The 17,307-nt window shown below is 40.6% G+C and overlaps 1 pseudogene; it reads left to right on the top strand.

Annotated features, from left to right (window-relative positions):
• The first annotated feature begins 14,442 nt into the window (after window positions 1-14,442).
• LOC148776115 (U4 spliceosomal RNA) lies at window positions 14,443-14,508 on the top strand (annotated as a pseudogene).
• The last annotated feature ends 2,799 nt before the right edge of the window (window positions 14,509-17,307 follow it).

Raw genomic sequence — 17,307 nt, 5'->3', positions numbered from 1 at the left:
CATTTAAAAAGATATTTTCATCCCCTTCCCCCCTCCATTATGGATAAAATTAATGTTCTTTTTATTCTACTATTGTAGAATTGACTGTTTCCACCCCCTTTCTACACAGAACTTGGATTAAAAGAGGCTTCAGCAGGCCACTTGCCCTTATAAAGTGGCCTAAATCCTAATGCCTTATGACTTTCCAGTAAAAAGATTTTAAAAGGATAAATTCTTTTCTCAGTGCTTATTTTTTAACTTTCTTTACCTGGATTATGGGTTTGCAACTTGAATTTCTGTATTCCAAAATATCCATGTTCACCTTTCAGTCAAAAAGGTATTAGGTGTATTCCACCATGTAATACAGTCTCAATTCTGACCAGTAAGTAAGAGGGTAGATACCCTGTATTTTCCTATACTGAATGACCTTAAACAGAAGATTGGGTTTCTTTTATAAGGACTGTATAAGCTAAGGAATCTCTGTACCACTGTGTATTTCTCAGTCTTAACCTAAAAAGGGCATGCCCATAAAGATTTCCTTGTCACAACTAAACTTGGAAGAGAGAGCTGATCAGCTGTGGAGGTGGGCTGTGACTAGATAACCGGCACTCGTGAAGAATAACTGCAAATTCAGCTTTCCTGGTTCTTCAAGCTCAAAAGAAACTAAAGGGAAAATCCTGATTTTCATCTTGGCTGCAAAGCTTAGTGAGTGCCTAGGGAAGAAGAAAGATAAATCCAAGATTGGATTTAAGATAGATTAAAACTTAAAATTATTTTTATCCTTTTACTGAATCTTTTTTTTGAAGGTTTTGGATTCCTATAATGTAATGAATTGCCATGAGTGGAACATGGTATTTGATGTGAGGCATTTTGTGGGCTAAATGATGGTTTTCTATTGAACCATATTATCTAGTGACAGCTTTTGCCACTGGTCAGCATTTAAGGTTGTGCACCTGCGGCTAAGTGATGTAGACATTGTCCCAGAAAAATTCTATATTAAAGCAACTTGAGCACTTGGATCCTCTTTGTAGATAATATTCAGATTAGCCCAATAAGACAGCAATTCACTAAATGTTATTAAAATACCTGAAGATACTTTAGAACTATTATTATACACACAGTCTATGTCCTTCCTATGGAAAGTGTGGTACATAAAGTCACATTTCTCGGGTCAATTCTTTTCAAAAACCAGTGTCTAATATTTTCAGATACCTGGAGCTTAGAAACACTGGAGTTGGACTTGAACTCCATGTCAGCCATTGTTTTCATTTTAGGTTTTCAGGCATAGTGGTGTGAAGGGAACCCAGCTGAATCCATATGTAACAATCTTGAACAAGCTTTAAATTAATGAAACTCTTACAGAGTCTCAAAATTGGTTTCCTGTTCATTGTATACAGAGTCAGAATCTGTGCTGAAAAGGACCTGACAGTTTTACTCTGATAATAAACTTATTGAAGAGCAAGTTTGTTATTAGAAAGTTTGTTATGAAATTTTTAGAACCCATGAAAGATCTAGATGATAAATGAAACTCTAGAAATGAAAAACTTTTAACCATAAGTGCTGTGACCTATTTTTTCAAACCCGTATTAATTGTGTGACTCGTTGCGTCATAGCCTAAGACTTTCACCAGCACCCGGAGAAATCAGAATGGAAGAAATGGCCTTAGTTGGTCTCACTTTAAAAGTTTTGTACGCATAGGCCTTAGCATTTTGACAGATAAAGCTCTGCCTTTTAGCTCCTTCTCACTCTTGTCTTTCTTCCTACTTTTAGACTGTTCCTCTTATTGGTCGTATAAAACTACCTTCAGGATTGAATGTATAATAATGTTTCTGCACATGGACAAATTGTATTTTATCTTAATGACTCATTTTATGTTGAATAAAGGCATACGGTTTTACTCTAGTACTGTGCCTTTTCTTTTCCAAAGAAACCAAATACCATACTCAGCTGTTTGTTTCCCCTTCCACTGTACCTGATTGCACAGTTGTTCCTGGGTCCTGGCTCAATTTGGGTACTACAGAGAATGCCGGTCTCCTCAGACAGCACTCAGAGAACTCAATATGAGCCATAAAGAGTGAATGTATTTCAAAAATTAAAAGGAAATCCATATTACAAAGATACAGTGGTATTGGCATAAAGGCAGAAATGGAAGCAAATGGAATAGAGAGCCCAGAAATGAACGTTCAAATACATGGTCAAGTTGATAATGGTGCCAAGACAAATCAATGAGAAAAGGGCAGTCTTTCAGTAAATGTTGGGAAATTTTGATATCCATGTGCAAGAAAATAAAATTGGACCGTTCCTCTACATCATACATAAAACTAACTCAAATAGATGAAAGACCTAAACATAGCTAAAACTCTTTAAAGAAAACAAGAAAAATCATGACTGGATTTGACAATGATTTCTTGGATATGATGCCAAAAGCACAGGTGAAAAAAGATAAATTGGATTTCATTGAAAATTAAAAACTTGTGAATCAAAGGGCATTAACAGTGAGATGAGAAAGCCCACAGAATGGGAGAAAATATTTACAAGTCATATTAAATCAATATGCAGAGTATATAAGAAATTCCACAACATAACCAATTTTAAAAGTACTTGAATAAAGGACTCGAGTAAAGGACTTGTATAGGTCTCCAAAAAATGCACAGGTAGCCAATAAGCAAATGAAAATATGCTCAACCTTGCTAATCACTAAGGAAATACAAATCAAAACTACAATGTGATACAACTTCACATGTACTAGGATAGCTATATTGTCAAAAAATAAAACTTGGCAAGAATATAGAAAAATTGAATCTGTGCATTGGTGGTGAAAATATAAGGTACAACAACTATGGAAAATGGTATAAATGTTTCTAAAAAAAATAACTGGAAGTACCCAATGATCCAGCAATTTCTGGATGTATACCAAAAAGAAATGAAGGCAGAAACAGGTATTTGTAAACTAATGTTCAAAGCAACATTATTCACAGTAGCCAAAAGATGGAATGACTCGAATGAATGAATAATGTAGCTTATACATATGATGGGATGTTATTCAGTCTTAAAAAAGGAATGAAATCCTGACACATACTACAACACGGATGAGCCTTGAAGACATAATGCTACGTTAAATAAGCCAGACATAAAAGGACAAAGACTATATGATTCTATTTATATGAGATGGAATAGAATAGTCAAAATTCCTACAAAGTAGAATGGTGGTTGCCAGGGAGTAAGGGTAGAGGGGGGCAGGGAGTTAGTGTTTAAAGTTCTAGAGATGGATGGTAGCAATGGTTGCATAATGGTGTGAATGTACTAAATGCCAACTGTACACTTGAAACTGTACTCTTGAAAATGGTTAAAACGGTATATTTTATGTTTATTTTACCACAATGAAAACAAAAGCAAAAGAAAACTGAAAGTGGATAGAGAAAACTTGTGTGACATTTTCTTATCTGAGCAACGAGAAGATTAATTTGAACAATTTTAAGGAAATAGCATAAGTTCCAACCATGGAGTTAAGAAAAACTCTACAGCACTAGAGAAACTAGTGATGGTCTTAAAAGAAGCCATGTATCTTTGAGGAAGCAAAACTTTTGGAGACCACCCTGTGCAACGACTCAGAAAAGTGTCCTCAGACCTAAGCTGAGAATAGAACCAAGTACAACCAGGAACCCTGCTATTTAACTTTTATCCAAGAGTATATCATGTGAAATGCCAGGCTGGATGAGTTACAAGCTGGAGTCAAGATTGCTGGCAGAAATACCAATAACCTCAGATAGGCAGATGACACCACCCTAATGGCAGAAAGTGAAGAGGAAATAAAGAGCTTCTTGATGAAAGTGAAAGAGGAGAGTGAAAAATTGGCTTAAAACTCAACATTCAAAAACCCAGATCATGTGGCATCCAGTCCCATCACTTCCCAGAAAATAGATGGGGAAACAATGGAAATAGTGGCAGACTTTATTTTTTTGGGCTCCAAAATCACTGCAGATGGTGACTGCAGCCATGAAATTAAAAGACACTTGCTCCTTGGAAGAAAAGCTGTGACAAACCTGGACAGCATATATAAAAGCAAAGACATCACTTTGCCAACAAAGGTCCATCTAGTCACAGCTATGGTCTTTCCAGTAGTCATGTACAGATGTGAGAGTTGGACCATAAAGAAAGCTGAGCACCAAAGAATTGATGCTTTTGAACTGTGGTGCTGGAGAAGACTCTTGAGAGTCCCTTGGACAGCAAGGAGATCCAAACAGTCCATTCTAAAGGAAATCAGTCCTGAATATTCATTGGAAGGACTGATGCTGAAGCCGAAGCTCCAATACTTTGGCTACATGATGCGAAGAGCCGACTCATTAGAAAAGCCTGTGATGCTGGAAGATTGAGGGCAGGAAGAGAAGGGGACAACAGAGGATGAGATGCTTAGATGGCATCACCAACTCAATGGACATGATTTTGAGCAAACAGGAGGTAGTGAAGGACAGGGAAGTCTGGTGTGCTGCAGTCCATTGGGTCGCAAAGAGACACAACTGACCACACGCACACACAGTGTGTTAAGATTGATGGTAGCTAAAGGTTTTACCTAAAGTTTGTACATGGAACAACTGACTGGTTCCAAATAGGAAAAGGAGTGTGTCAAGGCTGTATATTGTCACCTTGCTTGTTTAACTTATATGCAGAGTACATCATGAGGAACGCTGGGCTGGAAGAAGCACAAGCTGGAATCAAGATTGCTGGGAGAAATATCAATAATCTCAGATATGCAGATGACACTACCCTTATGGCAGAAAGTGAAGAGGAACTCAAAAGCCTCTTGATGAAAGTGAAAGAGGAGAGTGAAAAGGTTGGCTTGAAGCTCAACATTCAGAAAACAAAGATCATGGCATCTGGTCCCATCACTTCATGGGAAATAGATGGAAAAATAGTGTCAGACTTTATTTTTTTGGGCTCCAAAATCACTGCAGATGCTGATTGCAGCCATGAAATTAAAAGATGCTTACTCCTTGGAAGGAAAGTTATGACCAACCTTGATAGTATATTAAAAATCAGAGACATTACTTTGCCAACCAAGGTCCATCTAGTCAAGGCTATGGTTTTTCCCGTGGTCATGTATGGATGTGAGAGTTGGACTGTGAAGAAAGCTGATCGCCGAAGAATTGATGCTTTTGAACTGTGTTGTTGGAGAAGACTCTTGAGAGTCCCTTGTACCACAAGGAGATCCAACCAGTCCATTCTAAGGGAGATCGATCCTGGGTGTTCATTGGAAGGACTGATGCTAAAGCTGAAACTCCAATACTTTGGCCACCTCATGCGGTGAGTTGACTCACTGGAAAAGACTCTGATGCTGGGAAAGGTTGGGGGTGGGAGGAGAAGGGGACGACTGAGAATGAGATGGCTGGATGGCATCACCGACTCTCTGGACATGAGTTTGAGTGAACTCTGGGAGTTGGTGATGGACAGGGAAGCCTGGCGTGCTGTGATTCATGGGGTCGTGGAGAGTCGGACATGACTGAGCGACTGAACTGAACTGAACTGAAAGGTTTTTCCTAGATGCCCTTCATCAGGCTGAGGATGTTCCCTTCTGTACCTGCCGAGAGTTGGGTTTTGTTTTTTCTTTTTGATCAGGAGTGGAAATTGGATACTGTCAAGTGCTTTTTCTGCATCTATTGATTTGATACGGGTTTTCTTTTTCATTTTGTTAATATTATGAATTATGTTGACTGGCTTCAGAATATTAAACCAACTTTGGATTCATTGATTTTCTCTATCGGTTTTTTCTGAGTTTTTTTCATTGATTCCTGCTCAATACTTATTATTATGTTTCATTTCTTTTGCTTATTTTAGGCTTAATTTGTTCTTTTATGTCTAATGTCTTAATATAGAAGCTGATGTCATTAATTTAACAAGAGATGTCATTAATTTAACAATTTAACTTTTTCATAATGTTTAGTACTTATAAATTTCCCCCTAATTACTCCTTCAGTAGCATGCCAACAATTTTGATATGCTGTTGCTTCATTTCTCTGCAGTTCAAGACACATTCTAACTTTGATTTAGATTTCTCTTTGACCCTTGTGTAATTTAGAGATGTGTTACCTAGTTTCAAAGTATTTGAAAAATTTTCAGATATCAATCTCTTACAGATTTCTATTTCAATTTCATTACAGCCAGAGAACATAGTTTTTAAAAGCTTTTTATTTTATATTAGAGTATATAGCTGATTAACAATGTTGTGATAGTTTCAGGTGGACAGCAAAGGGATTCAGCCATGCATGTACATGTATCCATTCTCCAAATTCCCCTCCCATCCAGGCTGCCGTATAACATTGAGCAGAGCAGAGAACACATTTTGTGTGACTTGAATTCTTCTAAATCTATTGACTTGTTTTATGGCTCATAACACTGAGTATGTTTGAAAAGAAAAGTGTGTAGTCTGATGCATTGTGTACCATAAATGTCAATTAAGTCAATGTGGTTGATAAATTTGTCCATATTTTTATTGATTTTTCTGTCTGCTTGCTCTATATCAGTTACTGATAAAGGAATATGGAAATTTTCAACTACAGTGGGCAGATTCCTCTCTCTTTGCAATTCTTTCAGTTTTTGATTTGTGAATTTTTAATAAACTTTTTTAAGAGCACTTTCAGAGGTTACAGCAAAATTGAAGGGAAGGTATGGAGCATTAATATACTCCCACAACCTCTCTGACTACCAGCGTCCCACACCAGAGCTGTGTATTTGTTAAAATCCACTGGCACGTCATTATCACCCAAAGTTCATAGTTTACATTAGTATTGTACCTTCTGTGGGTTTTGACAAATGGATAATGACATTTATCCACCATTATAATGTGGTACAAAGTGATTTCACTCCCCTAAAAATCCTGTGCACTCCACCTATTTATCCTTTTCCCTACCCCAACACCTGGCAAACCCTAATCTTTTCATTGTCTCCATTATTTTGCCTTTTCTAGAATGTCATGTATTGAAATCATACTGTACATAAACTTTTCAGATTACCTTCTTTCAGTAATATGCATTTAAGATTCCTCCATGTCTTTCACAAAACTTCTTTAACCATTCATCTGTCGATGGACACTGAGGTTGCTTCCGTATGTTGGCTATTATAAATGATGCTGAAGTGATCTTTGGGGTGCATGTGTTCAAGCTAGTGTTTTTGTTTTCTTCGGATGAATAACAAGAATTGGAGTCACTAGATCATATGTTGGTCAATTTTTTTAATTTTTGAGGAACTTCCATACTGTTTTCTGCAGTGGCTGCACCAGTTTACATTCCTGCCAACAGGGCATTCCTCACCATCATTTGTTATCTCTTGCCTTTCTGATAACAGCTCTTCTAACAGGTGTGAGGTGATATCTCGCAGTTTTGACTTGCATCTCCCTGAGGCTTAGTGATGCTGAGCATCTTTTCCTGCACCTCTTGCCCATCTGTATGTCTTCTTTGGAAAAATGTCTATTCAGAGCTTCTGCCCAGTTTTTAATTATCCTGATTGTTTTCTTGCTATTAAGTTGTATGAATTTTTTACATATTTTAGATATTAACCCCTTATCAGATATGTGATTTACAAATATTTTCAACTACTTAGTAAGTTGCCTTTTAATTTTGTTGATGATTTCCTTTTCTGTGCAGAAGCTTTTTAGTTTGATGTGATGATCTTTAAAAAAAAAAAAAAAAAGGCTAGCTTGAAGCAGAAAGCTGAGCTACAACTTCTTTGTTTTAGCCAGTTTTCATTCTTCTCTCCTAGGGCAATAAGCTTCAATCTCATTGTTTGACTGAAAGGCTTGGCCAGAGTTAGGGGGAAGGTAGAGGATGAGTTGGAGAAGGCAATGGCACCCCACTCCAGTACGCTTGCCTGGAGAATCCCATGGACAGAGGAGCCTGGTGGACTGCAGTCCATGGGGTCGCAAAGAGTCGGACATGACTGAGCGACTTCACTTTCACTTTTCACTTTCATGCATTGGAGAAGGAAATGGCAACCCACTCCAGTATTCTTGCCTGAAGAATCCCAGGGACGGTGGAGCCTGGTGGGCTGCCATCTATGGGGTCGCACAGAGTTGGACACTACTGAAGCGACTTAGCAGCAGCAGCAGAGGATGAGTTATTGAGAAGGGAAAGTACATTATTATCCAATAACTATGAGTCACATGTGCTAATTAGTTGAAGAAAACTTTCAAAGCATCAAGACAGAGGATAGTGAATGGAAGTCCATCCATGTGTATGTTGTAACTGGAATTTTATGATGGGATGAGTTGCAGAAAAAAAGCCTATAGATCTTAATCTTCTTTTTCAGTTCTGCATGGTAGGAGTTCAGTATATCTATGTTGAATTAGGTAGAAATCTTAATTTTCAATTTTTAAAATTTCTTTTACACTTGTGAGAGAAATAAAATAAGGGCAAAGAAGTTTTTTTTAAAGTCATATCAGAAAAAAGGAGGAGTTAAATACTTTAATTTCAAATTATATTTAAAAAATTGATGTCAAACTATCCTAAGAGGATTAAATTTAAAAAGTTGAAGGGATAAGTAAAGGCAGATCAATATGATATACTCTTTTAAGTATACTTGTTGGGAATTTTTTAAATGCTCTTTAAACCACCTCTCCCCAATTATTTGCAAATACATATTGTAGAAAATCCCATGGATGGAGGAGCCTGGTAGGCTGCAGTCCATGGGGTCGCTAAGGGTCGGACACGACTGAGCGACTTCACTTTCACTTTTCACTTTCACACATTGGAGAAGGAAATGGCAGCCCACTCCAGTGTTCTTGCCTGGAGAATCCCAGGGTTGGGGGAGCCTGGTGGGCTTCCGTCTATGGGGTCACACAGAGTCGGACACGACTGAAGTGACTTAGCAGCAGCAGACAATTAGATATGCAGTGTATCTTTTTCTTTACTGAATCAATTTTTCTTTATTTTAATATTATATTGAAAATAGTAATATTTGTGATCAAATATCTATTGAGCATTAACCGTGTGCTTGAGGACTGAGAGAAACAGTGCTTCCAGAGAGATGGAGGAGAGAGAACGTGATGACAGACATACTTCGTAAGAGTGACAGAACCTCACATGTCAGAGTTAAGTGGCTCTGGCCCTCTGTAATGGGGAAAATTTGGGTGCTTCTTTTATTTATGGCAATCCCTCCATCTGTTTCACACATCTATAAGTCATAAAGTGCTTACAAAATTTATCCCATTTCATCTTCATCTGTCCTGTGAGGAAGAGGTTACCATGTTTATTTAACATACAAAAATCTGAGAATCAGAGGGGATAAAGGTCCTCAGTCAGCAGAGTCTGTGTGGCAGAGCTGGGGGAGGAACCCTGTTTCCTGAATCCTGGACACCAGCTGCACCAGCACCCTGCTTCTGTAAAGAGAGCACGCCCTGCCTTGGCAGTGGCGGCCTGCTCAGCATCATTCCCCTCCTGATACTGCCGTCTCCTAGGGAGGAGTCCCAGTCTCCTTTAGGGGAAAGAAAGCTCTGCAATTAGACTAAATATAGTCTGGGAGAGGCAGCCTCTCATTTGGACTAATTATCCTGTCACCCATCAGAAGAACAAAGAGTGAAGAATTTTCAGGCCTCGTCATTCCAGCTCCTCTCACCAGCTGGGGCTTCCATGTAAAAGGCCTGACCTCTGGGCCAGGAGACACACGTTGTTAACAGAGCAGACTGAAGTGACTGAGGAGCTGACTGGCCGGCTGACTGGGGATCCTCTGGGCTGGCCCGAGGAAGACTATAGCAGGGACGAGACTGCTTCAGTCTCGGGCACAGCGACTCTATTGAGAACTGGAGGCAGATTGGCCTGGTGAGAACTCCCTCTGTCCAGATGGGAGACAGAGAACAAGGGGAGGCCCTCAGCGAACCATGCAGCCTGACAGTCAGCTGCGTGCTCCATTGATAACCGATTTTGCAAAGCTCTTCTTGTTCTTCCACAACCCTTACATGCTGGGTTCAAGGCATGTGGAAAGTGAAAGTCACTCAGTTGTGTCTGATTCTTTGTGACCTCATGGACTATACAGTCCATGCAGTTCTCCAGGCCAGAATACTGGAGTGGGCAGCCTTTCTCTTCTCCAGGGGATCTTCCAACCCAGGGATCAAACTCAGGTCTCCTGCATTGCAGGCAGATTCTTTACCAACTAAGCTATCAGGGAAGCCATGCAAGGTATGTGGGGTGTTTATTAAATATCATGCCATAAGGAAGCCAGGAGATATGCTACCTGAATCCCTAAGAGTTGAATTGAAAACCAAAGTTAGTGAAATTCAGGAGAATGAAAGTAATTTGGTCAAGATGTGTGCTTACACCATTAAGGTTTGAGGTCAAAAAGAGTTTTATTATTGAAGGCCAATATATCAGGGTAAGCGGTGAAATATTGTCTCAGGGGAGCTTTTTTAAAATCTTATTTGGTATTAGAGCAGTGCCCTGGCGTGCTGTGATTCATGGGGTCGCGGAGAGACGGACACGACTGAGCAACTGAACTGAACTGATAGAACACATGGCAGCAGTCAGTAACAAAATTTTTAAAATGAAGAATGAGGTTTAATAGAACACAAAATTCTGTTAACCACCAGTACTACAAATGATTCCAGTTAAGTTACTTTCTGTTGTGGATGATTTTATGATAGAGGCGTAACATCTGCGGGTGGGCTCAAACCAACTGTTACATCCGAGAATCTGGACCAGCACACCTAACATTTGAAACAAGTTCCAAGTGAAACAGTGCACTGGAAAAAAATATTTTGCACATTTCAGATCAGATGTTTGCACAGTTTAAAATCAAACCTCATTTCTAAGAAAAGACATGTAGCTCATTCAACCAATGGCAAGTGAAATGCAGAATTCAAAGTGCTCACGTCACAGTTAGAATCATCATTCAACCCATCCCTGAGTGGGGACATGAGTCATACATCCTGTGTATGGTACTGACTAGTGGATATTCAGACTTCATCATCAACAACAACAGAATGTATTTACTGACAATCTGCTCTGATAAGGGGAATGAGCCTGAGTAATTAGTTTTGAATTTCACGAACACATCCTCTTCAGATCTGCTTCAGCACAGAATTCTGTTTCAGAACCCGGGAATGAAACAGGAGCTCCCACCTCTACCCAGAAGCTGGAGGAGAGAGAAGTAGGCTAGGATCCAATGCCGGGCTTCTGGAAAGCAGTATAGAAGGGAGAGAAGTAAACAGAGTTGGGGAGCCAGGGCTCTTAAAGCCAGGAAATTTAAGACTGGTCGTTTCCCTTCTTTGTGTGCTTGTTCCCTGCTGTGAACCCCTCCTCCTCTGGTTCTTCTCTCTCCCTCCCTGACTCCATCTCCTTCTGGCTTCATTTTATTTTGCCTCGTTCTCTCTCATCCTCGGTTTTGTCCAAAATTTTACTGCTGAACGTATGTGAGAGAGCCATAGATCAAAAACCAGTCACTCTGAAAGCCTGGACCATCCTAAAGACCAAATTAGATTAAATATGCCCAGACAAGCTTTTAAAATGCTTTTAAAATAAAGAAAACCAAATGAACTGAAAAGTTGGGTTCAGTGGCCTTGAAATAATGTGGCTTTTTTGCATGTCTTGGTAGGGTTTTCGAACGGTAGAAAAGAGTCTTTTCCAGGAGACTTTCGTTTGAAAATTTACTTCTCTAAGAGACTCAGTCAAGTATATGCTCACCAAATGCAGGTATCGCGCAGGATACTCCGCAGCAGACTCCCAAGTCAGTTTTCTCTGCCCTGAGAGGAAGGCACTTCTGGAGAGAAACGTGTTTCTGGATGGAGAATTTGGAAGGGTCTCCTCCCCTCTCAGGCCTCTGGCACAGGCAAGTGGCCTAGAGCATAGAGCCAAGGGACAGTGTTTCTAAGACTTGTAAGGGTGATGTGTTTTTCTCCCTTTGGAGCCAAAAATAACAGATTGCAGACAAAGTAGTCCCTTTTAGACCATGGTTTCTGAGTCTTGGCATTTTGATATTTGGGCCTGGATGAGATTGTGCTGGGGACTGTTTTATGCTCTGTGGGATATTTAAGAGCATCCCTTATACCACAAGATGCCAGTAGCATGCTCCCTCACACCCCCAGGTGTGACAACAACAAAAAAATGTCTCCAGACATTGCCAAGTATCTGCTGGGCAGCCAAGTCAACCCTGGTTAAAAATCCCTTCTTTAGAGAAGGGAATAGAATAGTCTGTTCCAAAATATAGAAAGAAGATCTTAAATGTTTTAAAATGCTTAGGGAAAGAGGATTGTTTAGGAAAAATAGGATGATAGCTTAATTTTCTTAGCTTCTGAGCTGCTCCAAGCTGTTATCTCTGCTAAACTATATGCTTCATAAGGGCAGGGACAACAGGTATCTTATTTGCTGCCATATCCTAGGACCCAGTATACTGTCTAGGACATAATAGGTGCTTAATAAACATTTGCGGAATACACCATTTAATAAGCAAATACTATATGTAAAGCACCAAGACACAGTCCTATATTAACCCTAATCCTTATAACATTAGTAGAATAGGCATTAAAAGTAAAACTCTTTAATAAAGCAAATTCAGATATCACATAATTGTTGACTCCTAATTCCTGTCCTTCTCCCAGCCTCTATTCTCAAATGGGATGAGCTAAAGTTCTTACCAACCAGAGTAGAGAGGACTGCAACCTTCTCTGGGGAGGTGGGGAGGCAGAGAGTGAGTCTCTACATCCTTAGTATGCTTCCAACCAGACTTCCCTGGATCCAAAAGACACAACGGATGCCAGGGAGCATGGAGATTCCTGGAAATATTGCTGCTGTCCTGGGAACTTGACCAGTCACAGGACCCATACTTGTCCTATAAATATTTAAACCAGAGTAAACAATGTCCAGGTGGCACCAAACCACAGCTGAGACTCGTACCCAGAACCCAAACCTGAGTCATTTCATTAACTTCTCAAAATGGGCCCTCACATTTTATAAGACTAATTTCTTTTGCCTACCCATCTTTTACTATATCATCTCTAAGGTACAAATGAGGAAACTGAGGCTACGAGATTGCATGCCTTGCCCAGAAACACAAAGCTCCTAGGTGGTAACCCAAGATTTGAATCATGCAAGGCTGGGCTGACTCCATGTCCTTTCAACACATACTTTTCCAGAGCAGAGTTGGTGATGGCCATTCCTGCATTCCGTGTATTATGATTCCCTGAATGGTCTATGATGGGAGGCTGTCAGATTCTTTATTGTGTGGACTTGGGAGGGGAAGATGAACAGGACCTGGTTTGGAGCCAACAGCCTCAAAGCTATGCCAAGCCGGAGCACAGCAGGCATCCCAGGATGAAGAGCAGGCAGGACTGGACTGGCCTGGTAGGAACAGGCAGAGGCGAAAATGCAGCGTCAATTGTAGATCTGAACAAGGTGAGGCAGAACCCAGATCAGTTGCCTGCTCATGGCTCCCAAGGCAGACAGGACCACTCAGTGGACCACTGCCTTCTAAAGAGGCCTGAGTAGAATGCCTGGAAAAGCCATGGGTCTGGGTAACTTGTCAAGACTCCCCTACCCCTGGGGGAAGGTGTGGTATTGGGGAGCGTGCATGTTAAATTATGTGCGTATACACATGTTCACAGGAAAGAAAGCTGGCCGGGACCTGGACTGACCTGGTGTTCCTTACTCATATTCTTTGTTATTTTTTAGAACTCTCTCATCCTTTGAAAAGATATTATACTTTGGGCAGCTGTGTGGTCACCAGTCTGGCTGATTGTGTCTATGAGTGGTGCCAGAGATTACATACAGACCAGGAATCCAGCTGGTTACAGAAGCCAAGGACACAACTGTTTCTAACAGAGATGGTTGAAGTTAAGATGCTTTAATTCAAGGAGGAACCGTGGGGCCCAACGACTCCATCTTCCTTAACAGGGAATCCCATCACAGGGACTGGGAGGTGTAAACTGAGCCAAAGGAAATAGAACAGAAACACAGTCCAAATGAGCTGGTGGTGATGAAATGAGATCCACAGGGATAGTTTCTTCCCAGACAAGAGAGCAGGTGGCAGACAGAGTAATGACATGGGATGGAGTTCACCTTTCCCCTCCTCGCAGGCAGAGCTGCTGTTTTAGATGGAGGAGGCACATAGGATGGTGGGAGAGTGCTCTGTACTCATAACCCTCACATCAAACTATGCCCTTTTAATTCTGCAGGGAAAATGGTCTGTGAATAACTGTACCATAGACCAATGCCTATTGTGTCCTTTTCCTTCATGATGTTAGGTCATATATTAGATATTATTTCCTATTATTTCATTAATCAAATTCTGTTGATGCAGAGGAACTCAAATTCTGGGTCCTCAACTCTTATTTTTTTAAGGAATGGAAATTTAGTAGTATATATTTTTTAAAATGTATGATGATACGTATTGATGTTTGCTATGTTCTAAGGTTTGTTCAAGACCCTAGGGGCATACGACATTTGAGGTTCTTGCTCTTGTGGCATTGATATTCTGATGGGAGAGTACAGCTTTGCGCAGTGGCAGTATCGTAGCCAATGAGGTTTATCCGAGGCGCGATTATTGCTAACTGATGGGAGAGTACAGTGGGAATAAACATACATGTAAACAAATACAGTGATCCCACATAGGGAAAATCACCTCTCTGAAACTGACATGATGCTTTACAATTTCCTGAATTATTACATTTATTGTTCTGTGTAGTATTATGAAGCTCATTATAAATTATATTATTCTTCTGGGTCCTTGATAGAGTGTGACCCCTAAATGCATGTATTCCTCTTTTCAGCAACGGCCCTTCACTCTTAAGCTATTATGTTTTCAACGGGCTGGTCTTTGTCATCACTTTTTTCCCAGAAATGCTGAATTCCCAGCAAGGTTAAATTAAACGCAAGATCAATGAGTCAGTTGTGTCATTGATTTACTGCAATTGTTAAAGAGGCTAGAAATCCCAAGTAAGAGCTTTTTAGATAAGTGGACTTCCGGGTTATGGTGAAGACTTTCACATTTAGCCTAAGGAGACACAGGAGACTCATGTTCGATCCTTGGCTCGGCAAGATCCCCTGGAGGAGGGCATGGCAACCCACACCAGTATTCTTGCCTGGAGAATCCTGTGGACAGAGGAGCCTGGCGGGCTACAGTCCATGGGGTCGCAAAAAGTCAGACACGACTGAAGTGACTTAACACACACGCACGATAGACTGAATAGTGACCCCCCCCCGCCCCGAGATGCCCATATCCTAATGCTTGGCACCTGTGAATGTCACCTTATATGACAAAAGGGAAAAGGGACTTTGCAGGTTGATTAAGTCAAGGATTTTGAGCTAGAGAAATGATCTTGGATTACCCAGATAGGCCCATTGTAATCCTTATAAGAGATCCCTGCAAGGACCCTATATATAAAGGTCCTTAGAAGAGGGATTGAAGTGGGTTGGAGGGACCCCTGGGCAGGGAATGAGGACAGCCTGTAGAAACTGGAAGGGCAACGAATTCTCCCCAGAAGCCTCCAGAAGTAAACAGCCCTGCAAACCTGGATCTTTAACCCTGTAAAACTCACGTCGGACATCTGACTTCAACGACTATAAAAGAATCATTTTGTGTTATGTTAAACCATCCAGTTTGGGAAATTTGTGACAGCAACAACAGGAAACCAATAAATGTGTGTTTTCATGCAGACACTCTCCATCCCCAGTAGACAAATGTACGAATCCTCCTCCTTCTGATTCCAGCTCTTCTATCTGATTGCCCAGCAGCCCTGTACTCTGGAAGCCATCATTGTCTAGAGAAGGAAGGTCATATAAGAGAAGGGGTCTGATTTTTTTCTCCAACTAATACCCTAATATTCTCTGCCTCCTGCCTTGTTTTAAAGTCTCCTCTCTTTCCCTCTCTCTACTTCCAGTTGAGATGTGCTGCGTTGAACTGGACAGGCTAAACTGGTCTGGAAAGACCAGCCTGAACTAGTCTGGATGTCTGTTTCCTAGCAGCCAATTAAGGGCCCTGTAAGGTATTCTAGCCTGGAGAACTCCATGGACTGTATTGTCCTTAGGGTCTCAAAGAATCTGACACAACTGAGTGACTTTCACTTTCACTTTTCAAGGAATAAATGCGTGAAGCAATGCACAGGGAATTCCATCAGTCACCAAGTATTTACTGAGCACCTAAAATTTGCCCAGCAACGTACTGCTACCAGAGAGTCTAAGATTCCTGACCTTGAGGAAAAGACAGATGTGCACACCATAAATTACAAAAATAATATATAAAATTCCATAAAAGAAGGATCAAATATGCCATAGGAACCCCGGGCAGGGATTAATTCTGCCTAGCCTATCAGAGGTGGCTTCTATAGGAAATATCATCTGATCAGGGCCTTGAAGGATGCATAGGAATTTCACCGAGAAGAAGGAATACATGTTCCAGGCAGAGGGAAATGGTCATGAAAATACATTGTTTAGCAGCCTGCAGTCTGCCTCACCTTCCAGGCGCCTCCATTCTTCATGTGGCTCCACTAACAAAACAACACTGAGCTTCACAGCCAAAGGGTGTGGGTAGGAGTCACATGTGGAAACCAGAAATTGGCAACACATGATAAGGGACAAATTCCTTCTAAATACAGAATTCCTGACCTCAAATTAGGGGCCACCCAGCCTTCTTTAATTTCTTCTGTCTATTCTAAATCCACTTTTTAAGTCTTATTGCCTATTAATATACAACCCAATGACAGATGAATGTTTCTACCTCTATACATTGGTGGAAACCACTATATAACTGTGCAGAAATGTATTTTTTAAATTATGAGCACAAATTGACAGGAAAAAAAGAGGGGATTTGATAAATGTCTGTATTATATGTACCATTTAACCTTTTCTGGCTTTTGTCAGAAAACTTGTCAAAGTTAAAACTTACAAAGTTAAACACTAACTTATCAAAGTGAGGTTCTCTCCTTCCCTCCCACAGATACTGGGAGAAGGGGCCTGTCTTCAGGTGTTGCTGGAACAAACTATAAATTCCTTTGGCAGCCTGGAGTTTTCTCAGGCAGGCACTTCTAGTGGGGCCTAGGGTCATTCTAAGGATGCGACCTTGAGCTGTTAGAAACCAAGTTTGTGCTTGTTCAAGTCTTTACAGACCAAGCTTGAGGACCCGGAAAGAGAAGGCTCAGAGGAGCCTGGCTGAGTTTGGTGAAGGAGAGAATTGGTGTCACTGTTCAGGGGCATTGTCTTGCCCTGATGACTTTCTTGGTCTGGGTCCCATTCCTTAGAGAGATCTGCATCTATTTTATTGCTCTTGGGAGCCCCAAGATACCTTCATATTCTCAAAATAAATTTTTCTTCACTTAAGCAAATTGTCTGGAATTCCCTCCTCAAAAGGAACCAATCC

This window comes from Moschus berezovskii, chromosome 11 (assembly GCF_049115385.1).
Source record: "Moschus berezovskii isolate FMDL1 chromosome 11, NW_MosBer_1.0, whole genome shotgun sequence".
Lineage (NCBI taxonomy): Eukaryota > Metazoa > Chordata > Mammalia > Artiodactyla > Moschidae > Moschus > Moschus berezovskii.
This window is presented reverse-complemented; position numbering and strand designations above follow the sequence as displayed.